Source organism: Pithys albifrons, chromosome 1, assembly GCF_047495875.1.
Source record: "Pithys albifrons albifrons isolate INPA30051 chromosome 1, PitAlb_v1, whole genome shotgun sequence".
NCBI classification, from domain to species: Eukaryota; Metazoa; Chordata; class Aves; order Passeriformes; family Thamnophilidae; genus Pithys; species Pithys albifrons.
Window position 1 is genome coordinate 108,313,575 of NC_092458.1, and position 26,927 is coordinate 108,340,501.

Below are 26,927 nucleotides of genomic sequence, written 5' to 3' on the forward strand. Positions count from 1 at the left end.
CCAAATTGTGAAATATTTGAGGGACAAAGAAAGTGACAATGCAAGAATGACAACCAACATATTGATAGAACTGTTGTCAGGGTAGGATTCAAGTCCCTGGTCCATTAAAAATAATTTCAAAAGTACAAAGATAATTTTAAAATAGTTTTTAAAAATGTACAAAAGATTCAGTGAAACAGAGCACAAAAGCCCTAAACCAGAATATGCTGCAATATGGTGATCAGCAAACACCATCCAGGGTAGAAAAGTATGCTCAAGTAACTGCAAAAATAATTTTACAGGTAAGTTCTATAACCAGTGAACGAATGTCTAAAAAGAAGCCACACTCACTTCAGCTTTGCTTTCTACAGATTTGGAAGTGGTTTGACATTGCTTTCCAGATCAATTCCTCAAGTGACCTACACAAAGAAATATCTACATCTATGACTCTTGAGCTGGAAGGGGATCAATACTTCCCTCTGTTTCCCTTCATTTTTGCAAGAATATGTCTCCATATTTTTCCAATGACAAAAGTTATTTCTAAATCCCTCACATTAAGGACATCTAATTTTTACTTTTATTTTTTTTGATCATACAAACAAGTTTCCTGAAATAGAAAGGAATGTGAAGGAAGAAGCTGTTCCATCTCAGAAATAAGTTCTCAAATAGCTTTTAATGTGTTATAACAGTAATTTATATACAAAGTTGTAACAAACCAAATATTTAAAACCATTAAATTTTCTCATGTTACAGAATTTTAAAAATTAAATCAATGCATTCAAAGGAGGCTGTAAGGAGAGGAAAGTAGCCTGGAGCCCAAAGCTAGGAATCCACTAATTAAGATATGCAATAAAAATGTTAATCAAGTAAACTTAGGGAGGATGGGGGAAAGCGATTACATAATCCTCTTGGCACCGTATAATGTCTCAGTGCTCTCACACAGGAAAATGATGAGTAGGTAAACAAGAGGAAAAAAACCCAGGTCCTTTGATTGTGGGCCAAAGAAACTGCTCCAATCAGCTTCTCTAACCAACATTTGCAGTTCAAGTAGAAAACATTCAGATCTAAGAGCTCTCTCTAGTGTGCCAGCCTGGGTACAGATAACAGAAGCTAACAAAGGAGCCTGAGAAACAGGAGTATTCATGATTCTTGTTGAGTATGGCCATAGCAATGTTTTCTGTTATTCTATTTTAGTAACTATTCTATAATTGCAAAACTGTAAGTAAACGGGATTCTGTGTTCTGCATTATAGATGTTTCACTGCTAACCAGCAAGGAAATGCTTCATTCAAACTTGCTTGGATCTGTAAAGTGAGGGCTTTGGGACTATGTAGCCTTGTTGCCTAATAAGTACAGTGCTGTTTGTAACAGGCTTTGTGCTAAACTAATAACACAGAACCCAACACTGATCAGGCTCTGTGTGGACTTCTTTTGGCCTAACTGGAGCCATATTTAGTCTTGTTTAATGGTGCCAACAATTATCTAATAATCGGATGACTATTACCTACTTTGTTGTAGCTTGTGAACAACTGTATGGGGTAATAGCAAGCAGGTACTCAGTGAACTATTTATCACCCTAGAATAAAGTAAAAGTTCAAGAGTATGGGCATGGGGTGATAGCAGGGGTGTTGGAACTATAGGCACAGGATGACACCAGGGGCCACAGGGCTATAAACATGTCACCGATGGTCATTAAAGGGATGCAACCATGTGAGCAGTGTAAACATTGCTTTAAGGATAACAAAGAAAATAATGACCGTGCCTCTAACATAAGCTAAAGGTACTACACATGGTAAAGTGGAAATGTGAGCCAATGAAGAAATAGCAGGGCATAGATCATATTGTAGAACATATAAAATTACTCCAGACAGACCCAAAAGTGAGGAGGAAGGAAACGCACATCGACATCACAGTTCTCTCAAAAAAAGACTATGATGCTGATGACAGGTTGTGATCCTTTTCTCCTGCCCTGAACCAATGCCTGAAGCTTAGGACCCAGAAACACACTGGAAGTATGACAGTATACCAGAGAAACATGGAGATATTTGACTCTTTATATATACCAATCTTAACTGCATATGATTTGAATCATAATTATTAATAAAATTATAAATGGACTAATGGTCATTCTTTGATAAATCTATTAGAATAACAATAAAATCCCTCTTTGTGTGCGATATATACTTATTTTCCACGTTACAAGATGTTGAATGTAGTAAATAGGTGAGTATAAACACAATTTATTCTGTAACCTGGCTACAACAAACTGGCAACACTTGCAGGATGCACAATACCCCAGTGTATTTCTCAGGTGTTTTAAAAAGAGACATTTTAGGAGATCAAAATAATATAAAGTCCATAAATACAGAGAAGACATTTTCCCAAATTATCCAAGAATCCTCTGGTTTGGAAGTAGGGTAATATCGAAAAAAAAAAAAAAAGAGAGAGAATTTTCCCACATTCATAATAAATTGCAATTATTACCATTGGCATCTGCAGCTCAAAGCATGGTGCTGGTCTGAGGATTATTTGAAACCATCCATCTATCTGTCAGAAATTCATAAACTCATAAAATGCTTACCAAATTGTGCAAGCATATATTTCAGAGAACTCATTATTTTTCAATAACATTTAATTTATCATTAGAAAGCAGAACAGTTAATCACAGCAACCAGCTAATTTCTGGCAAAAATAAACTCATTGGTACTAATTTTAATAAGTTCTCCTTTTACGCTAACACTGTAACTTTAAACTTCCTGACCTGAATGTTTTTCGCTATGTTTATACTGAATTATTGTGCCCAATACAAAAAATGATTAGGCTTAAAGAAATCATTCAGGTTAGGTGGAAGTCATTCTGTAAAGCTCAAATAATGTATTTATTCATTACATGGCTAAAGGTCTCTACTGTTTTGTGATTCTGTATATTGATTTCAGAGAAATTGTCTTTTTGGATCATCCTAACACACCTTCCAATTCTACTACTTACTTATCAAAACAGTAATAATGATTTGCAATAAGCAATTTTGATTGCAGTTGTGATACTATTGTAAACAAAAATTATTAGCATGTGATGTCTTGCCTGGAAAACATCTATAAGTATGTGCAGTTTGACTTCATCGACCAGATTTTTGTTGGACCTGGATTTTGTTACAAAAATATTAAAATATTCATATTTACTTGAAAAAATTCACTTTGTTAACATGTGACATTGCAGTATCAGAAATGATAATGAACAAATGAACAAATAATTATATGAATTAAAAAGGAATTTATAGTATCCATGTGGAAATCACTCCTCATTAGTTTTTAATCAACATATTTTTAATAAAACTATTTAAAATGGGAAAAGAAAAAATTAAATTTACTTATTACACACATTGTAAAAAAAGCAAGAAAATTATCATTTTTGTAACCAAGATAGTGACATATTTATCTCTTCTACCAAGACAAAAAAGGATGAATGCATGAAACCAGGGAAATGAAATAAATTAAAACATTTTTCTTTCTTTTCCTGAATATCAAAAATAGCTATAATTATTGCTGTTTTATAAAGAAGGTGCCTTAGGAACAGAAGAGTCACCTGGGTACAGACTGGTCTGGTTATTAGTGCCCATTCACCCTGGTGCACGAAAGCAGTTCAGGAAGTGCATCTGAGCCATTGTACAATCTTAGTTTTGATTTTAGTCTCTTGGCTTTGTTTTCAAAGGCAATATATAAAGTTTTTGGTATACAAATGGTGTTTTTCTTATAGTCTTCAAGCAGATACAGATTTCAGCACAATGCAGGTATTTTCAAAGGTGAAATACAACCCCAGTAGAATGCAGGTTGGGAACAAATCATGTATATAGAGGAGGAGAAGTCTGGAGAATTAGGCTATAAATACACAGAAACAATGACAAACCTCTAACCCTTAACTGTGTAGCACTACAGGCCAATACAATAATTTATGATATCAATAAAACTGGATGGAACATCAACTAAAAATGCCTATAAAAAGGAAAAAAAATCTCTTCCCCAAAATATCAGTAACAAAGAAAAGGTTAAACTGCAATGAACATGCCTTTTTTTACTTTTCAATCCAGAGTTTTGAAGGGAAAAAAATGAAATTTACTCCACTAGCTAGTCAGTGATGTATATAATTAAATAGAAAGGTTTTGGAGGATGTGATTTTATGGTTACCATAGCAACTAACACCTAGATGGTCCATATTCCTGTGCTCTTCTACCATGAAAAAAAAATAAAAAATAAACCCTTCTCTGACCTACTTGAAAACAAATAGGTTTGTATTGTTCAAACTCCCATTGTTCTTCACAGGCATTTGTTATCACTCAGAATCAGGGATAATCATACCCTGGAAAGCAATATGCATGTGGCTTGACCTATAGTGTAGCAGTGGAAATCCTGTGCACAGTCACATGCAGCTCAATCTGGCCATTCATGGCTCCAGTTCTATGTGTGGGCAAAGGAAATGAAAGGGCTTAAAGGGCTGTTCCATTTTATAGCCTAAGCTGCTCATATTTAGAAAAGTTTCTGATTTTTTATTTACCAGTGTCACTCAAATACTTTGATCCTATAACTTTAAGAACTACAAACTTTTGAAACCTTATTTGCAGTGAGCAGAAGCAGAAAGTTTCCCACCTTGCTGTTGTTCTATTGTGAACTGAAGATGAACTAAAGCAGAAGTGCTGATATTGCCAGGGAGGATTTTCCAGTGTTCATGTTGCTAAGAAAATCACCTCCCCTCTCTCATGTTGCACCTGAGAACGTAAGAGAATAGGGTCAGAAGGAATGTGACAAAGGGCAGAAATTTATTATCTATTCAGTACTTGTGGACACTGTTTAAATTATTTGTTCTGAGTTTAGAAGTTCTCTAATTTCAAATTTGTTTCATATGAGTTTTTAAAGGGTGCAATGACATTCAAGAATGAGAACAAAAATTCAGCCCAACAAAGTAAATTACCATTTTATTGTTTATTATCTCTTCCCTCAAAGACCTCACAAATGTTACTCTTAATTTTACGTGTAATCTTTGACTCACCAGGAGTTTGTTTCTAATATATGCACATATGGAAGGTAAAATTAATATTGACATTGACAAAAAAGGAAGAAGATATTACTTTCTGTTTTCTATTGAAATGTCTGGACATAATATCAAAAAAATTTAACACCTCTTTATCACCTGCTGCTTTTAGGCAATAATTGACTATGAAACACATCCAAATGTAATTATTAGTGAAATATGTATTTATTAATGAAATATTTCTTATTAGAATGACAGCCTCCCCTTTTACATTCTTTCATTGTTTTCCCTCTAGGACTTCCTATCCTGATGTCTAGAAATCTTAACTTTAAATCATAATCATTTCCATTCTGTGACCAGAACAGAAATACTCTGTGCTACCAGACAAGCATACAAGAAACTACCTTGTCCTCCTCAATCAGTTCATCCTTTTAGAACATCAGTGGGAAAAAGTCCAGTTTTAGAATAGAACTGGGGAGAGGTTTTACCTAGTCAGTATTCCACAAGCTTCTCCACTAGCCTTCGTGTACTCCAAGTCTTCACTGTACCTGCCAATCCATATGCAGGAGACAGGTGTTCATCCTTCCAGTTTGTTAACTACCTTGCCACAATACATCAACATTTATGTATCATTTTGTGGAGGTTTGGTTTGCACAGTTTAGTCTGCATTTCTGCCTGTGCTTGAATAGGATTGGAGAAATACCTGTTAAAGCTACTGGATTACCTTATGTTTATATAGCTGGTTTTAATGATATATTTAATATTCATATTATATAGCAAATATTTCAAGTTTCCTCTGTGCTCACTGCAGGAAGTAAGCTTGCAGTTCTAAACCAGGGATCATCTTCTGCCTGCAGAGGTTGGGCAATGTCTGCATTGTATTTTCACTTGGTTAGACAACTTTAAGCATGGCAAGACAACCAAGCATTAGCAGCTTTTTGATCTCACTCAGATGCAGCCAACAAGGACAGACACACTGTACCATGTGTAGGTTCATCTGTGAATTTAAGTGAGTGCACTGAATCACTTCACAAGCACTTGAAAAGAGTCATCATACATGAAAAACTTGCATCAGGATCAGTGTGTGGCATTTGATCCATAGAGCTATCAGAGACAAGATAAAGACCCATATAAAATGTCATAGAATCATGGAATGTTTTGGGTTGAAAGGGACCTTAAATGTCATCTTGTACCCTTGCCATGGGTAGGGACACCTTCCACTAGACCAGGTTTCTCCAAGCATCAGCCAGCCTGTTCTTGGACTCTTGTAGGGGTGGAGCATCCACAGTTTCCTGGGCAACATGTTCCAGTGCCTCACCCTTGTCACTATAAAGCATTTCTTCCATATATCCAAGCTTAACCTAGTCTCCTTCAGTTTGAAACCTTTCCCACATGTCCTGTCACTGTCCTGTCACTACATGACCTTGTAAAAAGTCCCTCTCCATTACCCTTGTAGGCTCCCTTCAGGTACTGAAAAGGCTGGAATTAGGTCACCCCCAAGCCTTCTCTTTTCCAGGTTGAGCAATCCCAATTCTCTGTCTTTCCTTATAGCAGAGGTGCTCCATCCCCAAATCAACGTGATGGCCTCCTCTGAACTTGCTCCAACAGGTCCATGTCCTTCCTGTACTGGTACCCCAGAGCTGGAGGCAGCACTGCAGGTGGGGTCTCACCACAGCAGAGCAGAGGGGCAAAATCCCCTCCCTCCCTCCCCTGCTGCCCACACTGCTTTGGATGCAGCCCAGGACATGGGTGGTTTCTGGGCTCCCAGTGCACATGGCTGGGGCATGTCCAGCCTCTCACCCTCCAGCACCCCCAAGTCCTTCCCAGCAGAGCTGCTCTTGGTCTGTTCATCTTCCAGCCTGTGCTGATGCTCCAAACAACAGAGTGCAGTGACCTCAGGCACTCCAGTGGTGTTGGTGGTCAACATGACACATGAGCACACAACCCATACACTGTCATCGGAAAACAACTGAGCAGTCTCAGACCAAAAGTTTAATGTTGTTCCTATACTTTGCAGGACACCTAAGGAGGAGTTGAACCTTTCTGTCTCACTGAAAAATAAATGTTAACGCTTTCCACTGTACCTATTAAAAATACAAAATGAACAATTTGCAAGGTTAATAATTAAAGGCAGATTTTCTGATACAGTCTGTTATTTGTCTCACGTAAACTGCCTCATATATTTGGCATATGTCAAGCACTACAGAAATGTGAAACATGCTGCACCTCCTGACTTACACTGCTATGACTGAAAGTGGAATTGGAATTATGTGAGGGGAGTTTAAGTTGCTTCACCTTCAGTAAAACATACCTTGCCCTTTTTCTTCTCAACATCAAATACAGCTGCAAATATGACACTATTTAGCCTATGGAGTCATAAAACACACACATAAATCACAGGTATATGAAGAAATACCAGAATTTCTGAAGCATATCGACACTCCCTAAAGTATTTCTAACATAACCCTGTGCACTGTCAGATTCCAACCAAAATAAGAAAGAGAAATTTGGGAGGTCTAATGTTCACACACCATCAGTCCAAAGTTATTTAACACAATTGTTTCTGTAATTGCAGCTCCCTGGAAATGTTTGGTGTTCAATAGCCCTTGAAAATCAGACTCCCAATTGGCTGATGATGGGTTTTGTTAGATGCACATGCTGAGTTGGAAAATACAACCACACAGAACCCCAGAGATTTCTCAATGCTGTCACAGGTTTTGGGGTGAACAGAGTCTCAACAGAATCTAAGGCATTTTTCTTCATACAGAGATGCATCTCTCTGCTGACTTTTTAACATGTATGTAAGAGTCTAAGCTACTGAAACTCAGTAACTTCTAAACTGGGGTGATAGAAAAATTATGGCAACAACAGAAAATGTATTTTCTAGAAAAGGCCTTAAGAAACTTTAAATTAACCATTTAACCATTGACCATTACCTTTGATGAAATAGCTAAGTCTAACTGAGATGTCTCAGATGACACAAAACAGGTTATTTTTAAACTTTGCAGATAACCTTTTTTTCAGTTAGCAGTATATACAAATCATCCCTCAATTCCTAATCAAGTTAAATGAGTTGCCTTCAGGCTTTATCAACATGAGCAGTGACATCATTAAATATTAAGAAACATTAGGGCATTTTCTCCTACAAGGGACATCAGTTGGCAAGAGTCTTGTTTCAGCGGTGAGGAGACAATGTCTTGGGACTGTAAAGGTGGAGGAGCACATATTCCTGACCAGGACCACATATTGTATCCACATCTACTGAATGGAGAAATCTCAACAGGACTGAGGAAAAGGTAGTGGACTGGTCCATAGCTCTTTGAGGTTCTTCTGATTTCTGTAGCCCTTCTAAAGCCACATCTGATGATACAACAATTACAAGACATGGTGAAAATTACAGCTGATTTTATAGAGGCTTCCTTTCTGCAGCGCTTAAAGTATTGCAGTCAATAACTGCTGCCTCAGGAATTATTGTGCTGGGTAAAATCATATCCTCAGGAGAACAGAACTCTGTGTTCAAACAATGAGACTTTTCTGATGTGAAGAAAATACAGTCAATGTGTAGGAGCTCTGTGAAGGATTCTGCTATGGATCTCAGGCTGGCACAGAGGAGGACTGCTGATCCTGGGGCAGCCTGTTAGAGGCAGTCTAGACCTCTGTGGGTTCATGTCCCAGCTTACGGCTTCTGCCCATTTGACTTGGTGACAGTACTACAGACTATCAGCTCTGCAGGGTGAGGATGCAGACTCAACCTCCTTGTCACATGGGGCAATGGCAGCCAAAGAGACCTCTGGTCTGGGAATGAGAGACCCAGTAGGGTCAGAGCTGCAATCTGTGAGCACATTCAGCCTGAGAGGCAACCCCAACACATGTCCTCTCCAACACGAGTTCCAAATATCCACTTTGCAAGCATAGTGCTTCCCAAACCAGATTACACTGATGTTTTACAGAGATGTGCCAGAGCAATAGACTGCCAAAAGTGCCCAAGTTCACAGACAATCCCTAAACAATCTCTCCTTTTGCCACCACAGTGCAACTGGCTACTGTAACAGATGTTCACACCAGCCAGGAGAGTTTTTTCCTTATCCCATCAGTTAAAATCCTCAACAGTATTAAAAAGCCATAGTAAAGAGACCAGCAAATCAAATCCATTACTGACTGGTATATGAAGTTTAACCGAGACAACTTTGCAAAGACACAAGCTGTGCAAACAAAGCTGTATCTATCACCATCTCCTACACGCTGCCTGGGTAATCTGCATATTTAAAAAAGCTTCCTAGTATTCATGCCTGAAAGTGCATACTGAGGGAAACTGAAGCCAGATGGTTAGATGTCACAGTGACTAAAAAACTGCTTTTAAAAAGGTAAGTTTCCAATAATTAATAGTCTGCATCTTCAGATAATGTAAATTACTGAAGTGAACTGCACAGTTCTGATTTACACTGCCACATGATCTAGTTGTGTGTGTTCAACCCTTATTCTCAAAACACTTAGCACAGATTGCTTGGATAACTCATTTTTGAGGTGGGGAGGGGCTTTCCATTTGCTGAAAGCCTTTAAGGATATGACATATTCTGAACCACTCTAAAACATAACTATGTGCTAATTAAAACTACATATTTTTAAATAATATAGCAGGGAAGAGATATAACTCCAGCTGGAATGGCCATCTCACTACAGAGTAGAGACACAGCAGACTTTCCAGAGACACAAATGACAGTGAAGCACCTCCCAGCAAGAACTGGTGGTGACAGGTCAAGTCATGACAATTCTGCTCACTCTCAATATCGTAATGGAAAGACGTCAAAGAGCTTCTGATGACAAAATGACTGTCACAATTCTTTGCTGATCAAAGCAAAATTTTCAGTTTAAGTTTCAGTGTAATTTTTAGCATTCATAAAGTAGCTAAAAGATATTATACCTCTTCCCACCTGGTAGACTCTTGTGTTACACCATGCATGGCAGTAATGAAGACAGATTAATGTTATTTATTTGCTGACACTGACAAGAGTAGCCTGTCTTTTTTTCTGTGTTTTATCATTAAAGTCTTGTTTTTCAGCCTCAAATAGCCCCAAGACAATGCACTGTAATAATTAAGTACCAGAAAACCCAAACCAAATGAAAAAAAAATCCAACAGCAATATTAATAGGCTGAATGAAGTCACCAAAAGGCAACAAATTCTACTCAGTGATAACAATACAGCCTTAACACACTTCTGAATTAGGAACTATTAGAAGAAAATGGGTCTAGTTTTTATAAAGATTTCTTTGAAGTATTTCTCAGAAATCCCTGTTCATCAAGCACTATAGGTAAACATTAAAAAAACCTCTGCAAACCAAAGCAACAGCAAGGCTATGCAGGTAGTGCAGTACTAGAGCACATTGCACAGAAAGACTGTCAGATCTCCAAGTTAGTTTTTCAAGCCCAGCTATACCAAAACAGATCTGACCTGATCCCACAGTGGCTACAGTCCTGCTTTGTGCTGGGATTTTGACTAAGAGACTTTCAATGGTCCCTTCCCAGTGCCATTTTTGTGATTTGATGATTCCATGAAAACAGCTGCAAGATGCTGGCCTGATGCGGGATGTGCTTGGACAGCCAACACCTTGCCAAGAAAACAAGTAATATCACTGTGTCTCTATAATTTCTATGCAGCCTGAGACTTTCCCTGCCTGCCACTGGGGCTGTAACTCTTACTGAAACAAGCAGGCAAAACATCTCCCAATGAAAATAGTTATACTTTTAAGTACAGTTTTAATTACAATGACAAAGACCATTGATTTTCACACATGGAAACAAATTTATTCTGGTGCTTGTGCTTACAAGACCCAGTATGAAATTCTTGGCTTACTTCTTCTAAGTTCTTGAGCTGGCTTCTTTCATCTGTTTTATTTTTCTTTTATTAAGAATTAATTAAAGCTATCAAGCTCATCTTTCTGACTGAAGTCAGCCTCTTTTTCTTGGGTAAGTATAGGCAGTACTTACAGCTGCAAGCAATGTAAAGTCTATTTTACAACTATTTTTGATTTCAAAGGGTCGCTGCCAAGGTGATTAGCATGAAATCTAAATGAGCTTTCAACCTGCTTCCTTCACTGTGATGCTGATTTAACTGGTAAAATCTTGCCAGCAACACCAGTTTGAAAACCAGCCTTTGAAGCCATGACACAGCCAAAGGCTTCCTGAAGTCCAAGGAGATTATGTCTGCAGTGGCACTCCTGTCAGCTGTCACTGTCCCTTCTCAGGAGAAGTTAATCAAATTTGTTCAGTCTGACCTCTGCTTTAGCTATTCTGGGCCTGTCTAAGCTGTACCTGTCCAGTGCTCCCTGTCGGGGTCCTGCTTGCTGCTGCAGTCGGGCTTGGCTCCCTCCCAAACAGGGGTGTCAGGTCAGCTCCCCTCCCCGCCTGGCCTCTCATCTGCCTCTTCCAGCTGGCAGGGAGTCCAGCCTTTCTGCCACTTGCCCTTCTCCTTCCTCATCTAACTTAGGGATAATGAGTATTTCTGCTTTAATTTTTCCTCTTTGTGACAAGGTGGGTATGTACATCCTTCCCAAATTCAGCTGTTTCGTGATTATCCACCACCACTGGCTGAAATGGGGCTGCAGGGACTTTGGGGAGGGGAAGGAGGAAGCTCCCCCACCCCAGCACTAAGCTGTAAAATCTTCCTTTTCTTTTTAATGTTTATTCACCATTAACTTCATTTTCTTTTACTCAGATCAAGTGCATTTATTATGTGGAGAGCTGGTAGTGATGTTTTTAATTAAGATTGTCTAATAATTTCCTTCATAGCATTTGGTTTTCAGTATAGTTTATAACCCCAGGAATGTTAATCATTCTGGGCTAAATTTTGCATGCTTTGTTTCTGCCTAAAATGGAACTGAATATGAGATCATCAGCTGCCCTGCTCCTGCATCCTATTTTTCTTCCCCCAAATATTATTTTGCTTTAATAAAGTACAATAGTCTGGGAGCTAGATGATCATAAATTGCACTTTGATAATTTCTACTCCATAATGCTAATAATTCTGTGCAATTGTATCTGTAATCAAGCAAGGTGTTATGCATTTTTTGCATAGAAAGCAGAAAATTGCCAGTCCATCAGCTTAATCAGTGAAGCAGTGGAGGTTTTCAAAGATTGTACAAGGTCACCAGTGCAAACTGGGATTAAGACTTCATGGAAGAAATGTGATGTTATATGCCATACACAATGCTTCCAGACTGTTTTCTTTTACAAAATATTAAGCAGAAGAAGCCAAGACATGAAAAGAATTTGTACAGCCATCAGATTTTACACTCTGATCATAGAGGATGTCCTGCATACCATGCAACACATCAGAGACTCAGCGGAGCTGGGACTACTAGGCTTTTCATGATAGCTGGCAGGGAGTCTAAGCACAAGTTTGTCAGATCAGCATGGGGGGCCACATATCATTTCTAAAAGTTAAATAAAAAGTTACTGTGATTACGAAAAAAAAAAAAGAGGGAAAAAGTGGTTGTTTCCATTCCACTGGACATTTCAGTAGTAATGCTGAGCTGGAGTCTTGGTGACCTTTATCTTTTCCCTTTTATTTCCTTTCTTTACAAGGTTAAGATTACATGCAAAATGGAAATTCAGGATTTCAGATACATTTGCAGTCTTTTTTCTTCTTCACTGTGTTCCCCTGGGGAAGAAGACTGCCCTCAGAAACTTTCCATAACTTGCAAGATTAGCTGTACTCTGGGGCAGACACAAGGAGACACAACCCCTGTGGGGCAGCTCAGCAGCAGCAATTTGGGTCTGAGCTCCAGTGAGAACTGTTTAGTTCTCAGAACTCCAGGCAGCAAGGCTGCCCTCTTTTATTCTAATTACTTCTACTGTCTTCAACAAATTGGTAGAAAGGCTTTCAAGCCTAGCTATACCCTTCCAGTACCCACCAGTTCAAAGCAGGTATCTCACATCTTTTTTCCCGCAGGATTTGTGTGCTCAGAGCTCTAAAGGGGCACAAGGAAATTTTACAGACATCGAGTGCTTCTGACCTGCTTGGTAAAGCAGAAGAGTTGCACCTGTGGCCCAACCCAGTTTGCCTCAGCCATGAAGTAGCTTCATTGAAGTTAGTCTTCAAGCACACAGGCTTTGTCCCTTGTGAGGAAAGCTGCCGTCACCTTTGGCACTGAATCCAAGATCACTCACTCTTCTGCTTCGACTGTAATTCTTAGGTCCAATAGATAAGGAAGAGAGCCCGACTCTAAAGTTCTCCTATTCTGTAAGGTTAACCTTCACTTTAATCCTCATACTTTACATTCATTTTAGTGAGTGTGATTTCTTGAATATATCAGGTCACAATCTTCAGCAGCAGAAAGAGAAGGGGAGAAAACCTTTCTTAGACAAGAATGCTAATTCTGAGAGTGAGCATCCAAAGGTTGAGTCAGCCTGTGCCACATTGTGAGAGTTCAGCAATGCTCCATTCATTTGTGTGACAAGCCTCATTATGAGGAAGGTTTTTAAAAGCAATTCATTCTGAGGAAGTCTTGGATACAGTTCCAAAAGCAGAAAATAAAACTTAAAATAAAAAAAAACTGGGGAAAGCAAAAAGAGCAGGCAGAAGAATCAAGCAGGAAGGCATACAAAAAATCAGCTCTTTTGCAAGTTCATTTTTTCATTATGTTTGACATTCTTTGGGAGACAGAACTGTGCTGCACACTTGTGGCCTCAGGCACTGAAGCTGGAAGAAGATATTTGCAGAGCTGCAGAACACACACATAGCTGTATAACACGGAAAAGATACAAAAACTGAATTGACAAGATCCTGATGCTAACTTGCTACAGAATTGCATCAGCCAAGATAGTCTATTTTGAAGTAGAAAATTGCACATAATCCTGTTTTATTACCTATTTGGACCTTTGGGTAGTGATGAAAGGGTGTAGTATTTAATGTTCCGCTGAAAAATAAAAGCCAAGACCAATACAAACAGATTTGACAGATTTCCTGATGAAAACAAGCAGTACTTGGAAGTCGGTGATTTTCTGGGAGATGAGTGATACCATCAGTAATAATTCTGATCAGACAACTAGAAAAATACATAACTTGATGAAGCTCTATGGGTTCTAACAAACTTTGTGATTGTAATTTTTAAGTTAATCACATAATCACTGAGCAATTAAAAGAAAACAAAGTGTTTTGTGCTCCCTCTGCTGTTCTGGAGCAGCAGGCAGCTTACAAATGCTAGACCCACAGCTCTGCTGCTTGATACAATTCAGTGATGAAGAAGCAGAAAGAAGAAACTGTGACTTTCAGTGTATTTTCGTATGTAGCCGATTTTGTTGTTGTTAAAAAAGTGAACTAGAAAGGCAAAATGTATTTTAGTTCCCTGTTAGAAGAAAAGTACAGTTCTCTTCTTGAGATTGTTAAAAAAATGATTTCTAATTATTTTCATTATGTGAACTTTAAGGCACCTGGCAAAAATCACCTTCTGACTGTTGCTTGAGGGCAAGGCTGTGAGACTGAGTGGCTTGCAATAATACAGATATGGGCAAATTCTCTCCAGATCCTTGTTGCTATTTAGATTTTCTGCTACAATCTAAGCTAATGGTTGATCAGGCCTCAGCTAGGCATATTAACCAGGTAAAACTGAGGATTTCACTCAGATGCTCAGAGAGGGCAAATACAAAAGATTTCCTATTAAAAATAATTTGAAAGATATGAGAAATAGAATATATAGTGTTTTAATAAAAGGACATTTGAACTCATTGGATTTACAGGAAAATACAACTGAGTTTGAGATAGGTTGAATTGTTCAAGAACAGGTTGGATGGGGCCATGAACAACCTGGCTTAGTCCATGACAGGAGGGTTGAAACTAGATGGTCTTTAATGTCCCTCACAACCCAAACCATTTTATGGTTCTGGCATGTTTTGGTTCAAAGTTTTTCCCATCCTACACAGCATTCATAGGTGCTATGTGAAAGGGATAGTTCCTCTCCCACAGCAATGGTGCTTCTGCTGACAGTTCCTGAAGGAAAAGGTAGAAAGAGTGATGTCAGAGTACAGGGTGACCTCATTACTCCTGAAAAAGCATCACACTTATCTTTTAGTAAAAAATGAAAAGAGATCAGAAGTCCAATGGGACTTGTGAGATACTGAATGAAGGACCTCTTAACTTTCAAAAGAACAGAAGCTGACCTTCCTCGCATAAAAATTGCATTGGTAGATTCTCTTTATATCTGATTAAAGCTGGGTTTTGGTTCCAGCACTAACTCAAGGTAAAACATGAATTGTAAATACAAAGCAGAATAAGTATATGCACAAGCATCAGTGACACATATAACTCCAACTATCTCACTAGCAACTTGTGATGTTTTAAAGGACCAAAACAACAAGAACATTGGTGTTTGAATGCACTGCTACAGCCCTAGACCTATAAGATAGTATGCATGCATAATTCTACTACTTCTTTGTCCTTTTTTACTACCACATTAGCACTTCTGCTCTGGAAAAGCATTCATGCAATCTCTCTACATGGGCCACAGTTGCAGGGATCAGCTGGGGGAGTTCTCCTTTGGTGGCATAACTCAAAATCAGCCTAGTCCCAAGGCAGATACAAGTCCCCCAGGGACAACAGGATTGCATTAACAGAGCACCTGTGTAAACAACTGGAGAACTAGGCCACCTTCTTGCTGCGTCCCACAGTTTTTATCTTATCATGCTCTTCATCATTTATAGAATTGCTCCTAAAAGCAATTTCAGAGGGATATAAAATGTCTTCTTTCAGCAAAGGAATTTGCGTAAGGCACACATGAAAAAGACGTGAGAAAATTCCACTGGCTGTTTGATAACTGAGAAACACAACTTGCTAACACAATGAAGCATGACACATCATCAGGATGCTACATTTTTCTGGAGAAGTGTCAAACAGCACATTTTTATGAAGCATGAATACTGTGCATTATAAAAAGAGAAAAAGATTTAAGTTTTATTTCAACCTCAGCTACCAGCTCATCACCCTTAGGGCAGAGATGCTTCCATATTGAAGATTGCATAGTTTAGAAGTTCACATAAAATATTATGGCATGAATAACAGTAAAAGCATAAAACTCAGACCTTTTGATGTGAAGGTGGTAGGTAAATCTCATTCTTTCTATGATAATAATTTTTGTTCTTTAAAAATACCCTAAGAAAAATTAATTCTTGCTTTAAAGTAAAATGGAGGAGGAATAACATAAAAATTGAACTGCTTACATTATTAATTTGATTCTATTTTATAAGAGAAAGGTAGTTTCAGGGAACATTTTCCTTGTGATTCACTGAAAAATGTGTTTTTAATGGGATCTGTAGGCTTAAATGTTCTGGACAGTTCCGAGTGATGATGTACATCTGTGTACTATTTCCCTCTGTGGAAATTACAACATCTATGAATTATGTTTATAACATCTCAAAGCCAGAGAGACAGATGAGATTTGGCAGCATTAGGGTCTAATTTTAGAATGCACCCGGTTGCCTAATAATCTTTTACACCAGACATGCTACTATACCTTCTTATGAACTGCAGCTTATTATTGCTAATATATTACAGATAAAAAACCCCTCTCTCATTTCTGCAATGACTTTCGTATGGCTAGAGCCAGCAGAAAGGAGACTCAGTTTCCAGAGAAACAGCTTTAGCTCCCAGACTGAGATTCAGCTTCACAACCACATTTGGGTCATCCTCCCTCTCCTTCAGTACCACTTCAGTCTGGTTTGGAACTCTGCTCCTGACTTTTACTTCCTTCTAAGCAATGTCATGTATAAAAATAATCTGGTTTCACACTTGATTTTCTATCTACTCCCTTTTTGACTTAGCAAAAGTCATTATCTCTGCTGAAAATGTTCTTTGCTGTCTTGAAGAGTCTATATTTGAACTTTAACATCAACCCTAAATGATGTAATGGACAATTTTAGTGAGAAAACTCTATACCAAACAGGCAACTGCGCTGCTAATATCTCATTCTTAACACTATCACAATATTCATCAGAGCTATGTGAAGATTTGGAATTAATTTTTTCAAAGACACTTCTCTTCTGAAATTTTCAAGAGTCCTCATCAAGGTTTGAGTGAAATATTCTAAGATCATTGCCTGAATTTCATCTTCTTAGAAATAAAAATTACACAACTGGAATAATAAGGAAAATGAAAAGGAAAAAAAAACAACACCCCAACCACAACTTTGTATAGAACAGGCATTAATTTTCAACTGAAATAACCAGACCAATTTCCTTCCTTTTGTACCTAATATACAATAAGTAGAAGGAAAATGTAAGCATTACCCTGAAACCTGCAGAAGAATTACGGGACTAGTGATACCTGATCACTGTGCCCAGTTATTTTCTACAGATCAGTTCCTGAACAACATGGTCTGCTTGAGAGGTGTGAAAGATCAACAGCTGCAAAAACAGAGCAATAGCTGCAGTGAAGTTTTACACCTGCATGCAGAGAGTCCTTCAACAACTGCATGAACTTTGTCCTTTATCTATGAGGCAAAGGGGCTTTTTAGGTGTCATGTTGTTGTTTCCTTAGTAAACAATGGGCATAATTAAAGCTATTATGTATCCTCCAGGTAAAATGATGCCAGTATTAAGTTGGAAGAAATATGGCTGATGATTTAACAGGCTACGTTTGTAATTCTACTGGAGATAAGAAAACACTGCCAAATGAAAAGAATAAAAGGTGGTAGTAAATTTTTGTTATTGCTCAGGAAATGGCTGCAACACTTAGCTGTAAATGCAGTTCATAGAAAAATGTTATTAATAAACAGGCTTTTGACAACAAAAGTTTAGTTTAGTACAGCATAATGTAAGTTTCCCTGGACTGCATTTTACTTAGTAAACAGAGCCTACCTACAGATCCAAAAAACACTGTAGCTGAGAAAAACATGAGTTAGAAGAACCACTTGAAGTTGTGAATTTAAAACTAGAAGTCAGTGATATAGTAATCACTTGCTGTTCTCAAAGGAGACTGAGAAATAAGCAGAAGGGTAGGGTAGAATAAAAGGTATAATTCATCATTCTCTGAGCATTTTTTTAGAAGAAAAATGGTGCTAAGATGACTGGAAGAATTTAGTTTGGGGGTTTTGTTACCAGAACCACCATCTATGTAAATGATATGGATCGCATTGATAAATGGTTAAAATGGAATGGAACAAACCCCAAAAAATAAGAATCTGTGGCAACAGCTGTCCAAAACAGAGTATCTCCGTCTTTCATTTAGAAACCTGCAGCAGGTTGAGTGAGTTATTCCATGCTGCAAAAATGCCTTTGGGATGTGCTCCTGCTGGCATCCTTGTACCACCTGCTTGGGAAGTACTGTACCATGGGCCTTAGCATTTGCACAGACTTCTGTAAGAGGGAAATGTCAGCTTCCTTCTGATGTCTCAGTTTGTAGCTACAGAGCTGTGCAGGCACAAGCAGTGCCAGGTGAACAGAGGCAAGGCACACACATGCAGAGAGGGCTCTGTGGCACTTAGCTCAGTGAGGCTGGAATCTGCATCTTGATTTTTCCATCTAGGCAAAGTGATTATATGGTGAATGAAGAGTAGATTTCATGCATGTGAAATAAGACCTATTGAATACTAGCTACCAAATGAGCCTCCAGGAACATTGCCCCTCAACCTCAGGCTTAAGGCTTGAAAAGCTTCCTATTAGAAACACCTTTTTTTCCCCAAAAATCTATTCAGCTATTAATATGTCTTCCTTTTGAAAATATTTCCCATGTCATGGCTGAAATGATTTATACAATGGCAGACCTTATGCTCTCCCCCTGCTATTTTTATAAAAAACATTTTTACATCTCAGGGGAAGTGGTCTGAAAAAAAGGTTTAGGTAGAGTGGTTAGGCTGGGAAATGACTAGAGATAAGTAATCCAGAGAATAAAACTAACTGCACCCTACAGGTTATAGAATAACAATAATATATTAGAAAATTAAGCATTGGAGGACCTAACAGAACTGAAATTTGAAGTTAACACTGTAGGTAGAAAAAAACATGTACAGTAATCTTGTACTGTGAGGGAAGTGTACTAAACACTGATGCTGAATACATTTCTTGGAAGCAGACGGCTGGTGAAGTAAACAGTTTTCCATTTTGGTTTTTAGATTTTATTTGATAGAAAAAACATTCATTTAAACAGAATGTTTTATAATGAAGGCCATCAGCATTTTACTGACATGGGACTAATTCTTTCACCACAGGACATATTTGAGGTATTTAACAGTAACATTTGCTCTGCTTACTCTTTGATGCATCTGCACCACATCTTATTGAAGACAGCTACTGATGTGTACCCCATGCTACTTAATGCTGTAACCAACTCAATTTCTATCCATAAAGAAAAGTTACTTCCTTCTCAGACCAGTAGTCAGGAACACCTGGTAGTTTAAGGATCAGTATTTTAATTTAATCAGTATTTCAGAAATCCAAAGATCTCCTTTGAGTATTTCTGTTGGGATACAAAATTCCACATTCAGGGGTACAATCACGTAATCCTCTAAAAAATGAGTATTTGTTAAGTATGGAATCATAGAATCATTTATGTTGGAAAAGGCCTTTAGGATCATCGAGTTCAAATAGAAGTTGAACAGTGCCAAGGCCACTGCTAAACCAAGTGAGACACATACACATCTTTTAAATACCTCCAAGGATGGTGACTCTGCCACTACCCTGGGCAGCCTTTTCTATGCTTGAAAACCCAGTTCTGTTGAGCAATTTTCCCCAATATCTGACCTACATCTCCCCTGAAAAAACTTGAGGCCATTTCCTCTAGTATATATTTTGTTACCAGGTAGAAGAGATCAACCTCCACCTGGTTACAACCTCCTTTCAGGTAGTTGTAGGGAACCACAACATTTCTGCAGGCTAAACACCCCCAGCTCTCTCAAGCTGCTCCTCATAATATTTGTGCTCCAGACCCTTCACCAGCTCCACTGCCCCCTCTGGACACACTCCAACACCTCAATGTCCTTCTTGTAGTGAGGGATCCAAAACCAAACACTGAATTCGAGGTGCTGCCTTACTAGTGCCAAGTAGAGGATCAAAAAAAGAGTGAACAAAAAGGGAGGCCTCTAAATACCTCTAAGATATTTTAAAAAACCCTGCATCAATTCCTCCTAGAAAGACATAAGCCACCGCACTAAAAGCCTGGTACATTATTACAGAGAGAGCACAGGAGCAGATCCATCCTGGTAACCAGTTACTTAATTTTTATGTTCTCTTGCATTTACAGCACGTAATTTAAACTATATTCACTTTGAAAAATTAAGCCTTGGTGCTGCATTTCAATCTTAAGAATTTATTTCATTGCCAGATGTTAGAAAGACACAGGAAATAAACACTTGAAAGTAGACAGAAACTGTTTGTGCCTGGCTTACTTTACATCTCTAAGATTTTCTTCTTGCATATACCATAAACCTGTAAATCCCATATTCCAAGATTCCTAAAAATAATTTCCAAGTATCTGAGTATTTTTTTAAGACTGTGTAGCTGGCATCTCTGGCTTATTGCATTTAAGAAACAAACAAAGCAGTTTTAAACAACACTATTTTAAAGACAAATTGCCTTTCTGAATCTCCAAAGAAGTAATCTCACTCAGACACAGGAAGATCTATTGTCCTCTCATTCCCAGGCACAACTTCCATTAAAGCAGATCAAGGAGGGAATACATTTTCTAGTATTTAGATTTTTAAAACTATCTCAAATCAGACCCATGAAGAATATTAAGACCATTTTAATGGACAACCCATTAAAAAAGAGAGCAAACACATACATTTTATTGAGCAGAAACAGCAATGTATTACACACTGGTTGCTACACTAGCACAACTCCATTTTATTGACTTCATTATATTACCCTATGTTCAACAACACTAAGGTATAACAAAATAAAAAGAAAAAAAAATCAGGGTGTAAGATTAGAGTCCCCTTCAGTAGAACAGCAGTGAGTTTCATTGTGGGATCTCTGCAATTAACAAGAAAAATCATTGAAAAAATCAGAAATGTAGAGCTGTCATGAGCAATATCCCATTCTCTTTGTAGATAACCTTCATTTAAATAAAGCCTGCTAACCCATTTCTGCCTCAGAATGCATAACAATGCTAAAACAGATATTTTAACTTCAGTTATACAGGAAACATGATCATTGGGCTAAGACAGAAATTTTTCTCCTTCCACCACAGAAGCCACAGATGTTCCTTTGTGTTTCTGTGTGCAACAGCTTCACAATCACCTTCACACAGAAGTAATAGGAATAGGTGGGGATTCAACAATGTACAACCACCAATTTGTACCCAGCAAATGCTGACTAGAAACATTCTGTGGAAAATAAGATAATGTCATCTTCTGCTTTTCTCACTTTTTAATGTGCTCCTGGAACAACCAGCAATGTATACACACACATAACATACAAGTATATCCTACATAGCCTATATAATCTCTCTGCACTCTTTCTTGTAAGAGGTGAACAAAGACCATTCAGTACTCTAAGCCTGACAGTTATTCTCAACACCCCTGAGTAACTGCCCTCCATGTGCTACATTTGTTTTGGAGTGGAGCCAGATAAAACACTCAAAGTTTGAGTTCATTTCCCCTCCCCCCTCCCAAATGCTTCTGTATTCTTTTACACTGTTAAAAAAAACCAACACATTGTGTAGTGTCCTATTAATACTATAGGTTCATTGTTCACAGATGGGTTGAGAAGTGCCTGGGAATAAATCAAAATAAAGATTTTTTTACCAAGTCACCAATATCTAAACATTTTTTGTTACAACTTTATATTTGACAAGTGGAGCATTTATTTTATATATTATCAGTGTTCAAGTTCTTTTATCCTATCTTTCTTTTACCATGTTTTAGAAGGGGCAAAAAAGCACAGTGTGTTCTAATTTTTGTTTGGCTTCCTTTGTATTTATAGTATTTCATGTCATACCTTTGGGGTCTGAGCATATGATTTAGAAAAAAAATTATGTCCCATCCTACTGATATTTCTGTCCTTTGGCTCGACCAATTTAAGTATTCTCTTCTGTGATGGATGCACTCGACTCCTTAACCAAAGGAAGAGTAGTTTTGTCAAGCTCCAAAGGAGGTAAAGGCTTGAGCTGTAAGGAGGCCAAGAACTTCCCTAGTTCCAGTCTGTTGTCTGAAAATCCTCAAAGGAGCAGAGTGACACAGTGAGCATCAATGCATATGAGCTCGGAACACCGATCATGCAATTAGCACATGAATAGTGGATGGCTTTTCCAAAGACTCATTGATCAAGAAACAAAAAAAATTGTGGGCACAAGGAATCTCAAGTGTACCTTTCCCAACCCGTGAAATCTGTCTACAAGCCAACCACTTTATTTCATAATTACAACAGTCTAAGCGAACTTTCTTGGAAAGCATACTGGCTGCATGATGGTGATCTCCCCTTGAGCTGGGACAGTTCTCAAGGTTGCTCCTTCAGATGGAGAGACCTTTCACCAACTGCAAATCTTTGGTAAATGACCAGTATAATTGATAATCTTGTATTATAATACACTGTGATTTTGTTTCTTGGAAATTTTGATTTTTGTATTTTTTCAAATGATTGTGTGGTTCAGTAGTAGTAATATTGAAAAAAAACTTCATTAAACAAGAATTTAACTTCATCATATTTCAATTTTTTAAACAAATTGTAACATTATAGCTTAACTGATTAGAAGAATTATATATAATAAGTTGGTTATTTCTTAGGTGAAATGTCTTTAGATTAGCTTTTAGAATAAAAAATAATAATCTCATATGGAATTTTTTTCCCTTGAACTAGAAGGCAAGAAGGAAAACAATCAGTTTCTTTGCTCTCCATTTCCAAACTTGTTTCTTAACAGCTTCTATGTTAGAGAATAGGCCTCTTTCTCCAACTACAACAACAATCTCTTTTACAAAAAATTTTCTTTTCTCTGACCCAGGAAATGGAGCTGCAAGAGGGCACAGGTATCACTTCTGCGGTGCAGACCCAGACATTTCACCCCACCCCAACCACCCACACTCCGCTTTTTACATTTGCACTCTGGTGGACAAAGGAGTCCTCGTGAGTTGTGGTCCATGGGCTGACCTGCACAGACCATTATCCTCCAGCAAGAGGTTAGTACAGACTCCCACCACTCCAGCTGGGTTTGAAATAGGTTGTATACTCTAGCTTTGATGCCAGCTTGTTTTATGACTCAAGTTCTTGGACAGAGGCTGTTAGTTAGTTACCATACATATAATAAAATACAACTTAGCCCTTATTAAAGGATGCTTGGTATATATGGGTTTGTTTAAGTTTGTCACCAGGGAAGACTACAAGTAAGGTAAATATTGTGATTGTATAAAGTACAGCAAAATTCTACTTTTGTTTATCAAAGCTATTGCCATTTTGCTCCCAATTCAGCATAGCAGTGGAATTAGTAGCTGTTCAGTTAGTACTTAGACAGGAATAGTGGGGATTACCATGTTACCACTCAATAACAGCTAAACAGAAAAAAAAGTTTTCAATTTCTAATGTCAATAGTCATTATTTTTGTCCAATCTCTTGCCCAGTCAGTGACTGGGATGTATGAGTGTGTTTACTTACTGCACACTGTGAAGTGCTGGGGACTTATGATAAATTCCTTGCACAGGCCCATTGTGTTAATCTGATTTTGTAGTGATTCTGTGGACTAAATAAAGATATTTTGGTAAAACTCTCCCCAAGAATATTAAAATATGAGCAACTGTACCATTTAGTACAATTCATTGGCTGAATCAGTCCTATCAGTATATCACAAAGTATTTCCCTACTTTATCACATGCTGTTACATCTGCATTATTCATTGCATCATTCAAGAAAAGAACACCTATATATGAACAGTAAAATTAGAGACCTGAGCCTTGTGTAAGGTTCTTTATAGTAACTTCTGTGCTGTTTATGTTTGTGGTTTTCTCTCAGTACATGCAGAAGTGACAGAAGAGACAGACAAGAGAGAGAATGAGACTGAGAGTTATCTTTGCATGTACTGGAGAATACTGGCTATTCTACAGAGCTGTTATCTTTTCAGATAAAAGCAGTAGAATTTTAATGCCAAAAAATACATTTGACCAGATAGCATTTACAAATATGATTGAACTGCTTTGAAATTGCAACAGGTATGCTTTTGCCTCCTAAATTATTGAAGGATTTTGAGAAACTCTGAAGAGATATGTGGTCTAAGAACAAATGCTGGTTAGTTGAAGTCTCAGTGTTTGAAGTCAGGAATGATTGTTCGAGATATATGATACTGTTATATATACAGATATATTATACTGTTACAGATACCCAAACAAAATGTTATGCTGCACTCACAACTCCTGTTGACAATAATGAACTTCTCTTAGTATTGTTTACACATGTTTCTCAAATTATGCCACAGCAGCTTCAGTGGGAAGGCTTTCACTTTTAGAGAAGGATTGTGAAGAAATACGTCATTGTCCAGACCATAAAAAGTTTTCATTGCAAAGCAATCCATAAGAAAACATTTTCATCATACAGAAGAACACAAGAAAACTGATGACCCAGGACTTGGTGCTATTGGCTATTGCTGCTGAAGCAGTGCTTGTCTTGCTAATATGCTAAGATTTTGCTTTCTTCCAGCAGTTGCCTTTAACAGCAGGATTTAATGAATACAACAGACAAATGATTTGCTGAAGAACTGGCTTTGCTCCCCTTCCCACTCTCCTTGGGCAAGGTCTCCAGCCTCTGCAGTGACCCAATTGCCAGTACAGGGGGGCAGAGCCCCTCTGCCTTCACTGGCAGAAGGAAATTATGCACCACCTTCCAGAACTGCTATCCAATACAAATATCCAGAAGCTCATTATTAACCCTATTAAATGTGCTAAGTATCATACGTATTTTCCTTACCTTTGTATTATATGCACTGTGCTAAACTGAAGCCATTTCTTCTTATAGTCTGCAGCCCCATTTTCTGACTTGAGTTCTCTGTCATTTCTTTTGCTTTGTTGCAATATGATCCCTCCCAGTAAAAAGGGCTGCATCCTAAAGAGAGTGAAATGCTATGTGCTTTCATAAATAGAAATGTTTCAATTATTCTTTGATTCCTTTGCACCTCTGCAACAAGATGGACTTTCATTTAGCAGACCATCTCCATATGAAAACATATCATTTAGCAACCTTGGTACAGACTTTTCTTCTGTTTATGTGAAATACATAGCTATTTCACCTACATATCTTAACCCAGACTCTACATTCTTTACCATCATTCTTTGGTTCACAAGCATAAAAAGAATTCTCTTTAGATCTATTTCCCTGCTGTCATATTTTCCTTTAGAGATATTCTGAAGAAAGCTTCTTTTTGTGAATTGAAAAATGTCATTGCATCCTTTGTACTGTCTAATTTTTCATCTTATTAATACCAATAATACAATGTATTTGAACACTGCAATATTTTCATAAGATTCATTGGGGGTCTACCTTTTTCCAGCACTACTCTAATGTTCAGATAATGAAGCGTGGGGGCTGAAATAGGTAACCTGTTGACCACCTGAACCCAGAAAGATTAAAATGTATGATTCAAAGCTGTTCGAGGGATATACCTTCTGGAAGAAAGATTCCTGTTGTGCTCTATCATTAACATCTAGACACTTCATACTGGAAAACTCTGAGGAAAGTAGAAATTCCATTGCTTCAATAGCCAAAAATACACATTCAGGCAAAATGCTAGGGACAGGAATAAGGGTTATTGAGCTACATTTATACTGCCAATTAAGCTATTCGAAGACATTTCTTTTTCTCCTGTACAGACTAAATATTCAGGTAGCTCAAAAATGAACAAGTAACTGGAGCAAAATATCACCTCTGGTATTTCTCATAAAGGAGGCAGAGAATGGCACCAACAAATATCAAACAAAGAGAACAAATGTAATATGTTGATAATAAAGCTTTCCATGAAATTTTAGCCTCTGGAAATTAGGTGCCAAGAAAAAGTATAATTAATGAATTGGAATACATGCAGCAGTAAGAGCAACAGTAGAGTAAATACATTATTATCAGAAATTACTTCTTGCAAATATACCTCTGATGGACAGGAAACTGCAGGGAATTTTCAAAATTTCAAAATGCTGTTTTATGAGAGTTGTTATGTAGGTAGAGAGCATAAAAGATTCAACAACAGTCAATTTCATCAAAATTGACTTTAATAATAAATGTTGCCAAAAACCTTTAAGGCAGAAAATTTAGTGCATGTCTACTAACTTTGAAATAGCTGCAGTCAACAAATATGGAGACAATACCTTGCTTTTGACTTCTTCTGGACTCCTAGAAGTTAAAGATTGTACCTGGTATCACAGCCCAGGTATTTTCTACAGACTGTTAGAAGAGAACCCCAGTCTCTTCTGACCGTCAAAGCCAAAAACCTCCTGGCCCTTGTTCAAGTGCCTTATTGACTTCACTGAGTTTGAGGTGTGATTGACATTTCAAAATAAAATTGACAGCAGAACAAGAGTTTGATCTGTACTACTGTAAAGGATTTATTTAATAATAAAAAAGTTATTTTATTCAAAATTTAACTGTTCATTGGTATATTAAATGTGCTTTGTATCTCCTCCTCTCATCAAACACATGTGATTACAAACTGTAATCTTTCTGGCTTGCTTCACCAATGTTAATTCCAGATGTATTGCACAAACTCTCTGCTGAGCACCATTTATTGTACCTAGAAGGTCTGAGAATTTGCTTCTGTATGGAATACAGCTGCCAAGTCAGAGTCATCTGCACTTCAGAGGAATATAAAGTGGTAAAAATCAAATTCTGTTTGACACCTTGATCATGCCTTGAGGCTACAAATCTGATGGGTTTTGATTAGTGAAAAACATTGTGGTTGTGAGAACAGGTGGAATATGACAATTCAAGATGTTCCTAAAGTGTGGTAAAGGATAAATAGACTTCAGTGTCTTTGA

The 26,927-nt window shown here is 37.7% G+C and overlaps 1 long non-coding RNA gene across 1 annotated transcript in view; it reads left to right on the forward strand.

Moving 5' to 3' along the window:
- Window positions 1-22,990, forward strand: part of LOC139680367 (uncharacterized) — a 37,549-nt gene extending 14,559 nt beyond the window's left edge. The window contains exon 3 of the long non-coding RNA XR_011699340.1: window positions 22,925-22,990. This is a non-coding gene — a long non-coding RNA (uncharacterized lncRNA). The remainder of the gene's footprint in view (window positions 1-22,924) is intronic.
- Window positions 22,991-26,927: the final 3,937 nt, after the last annotated feature.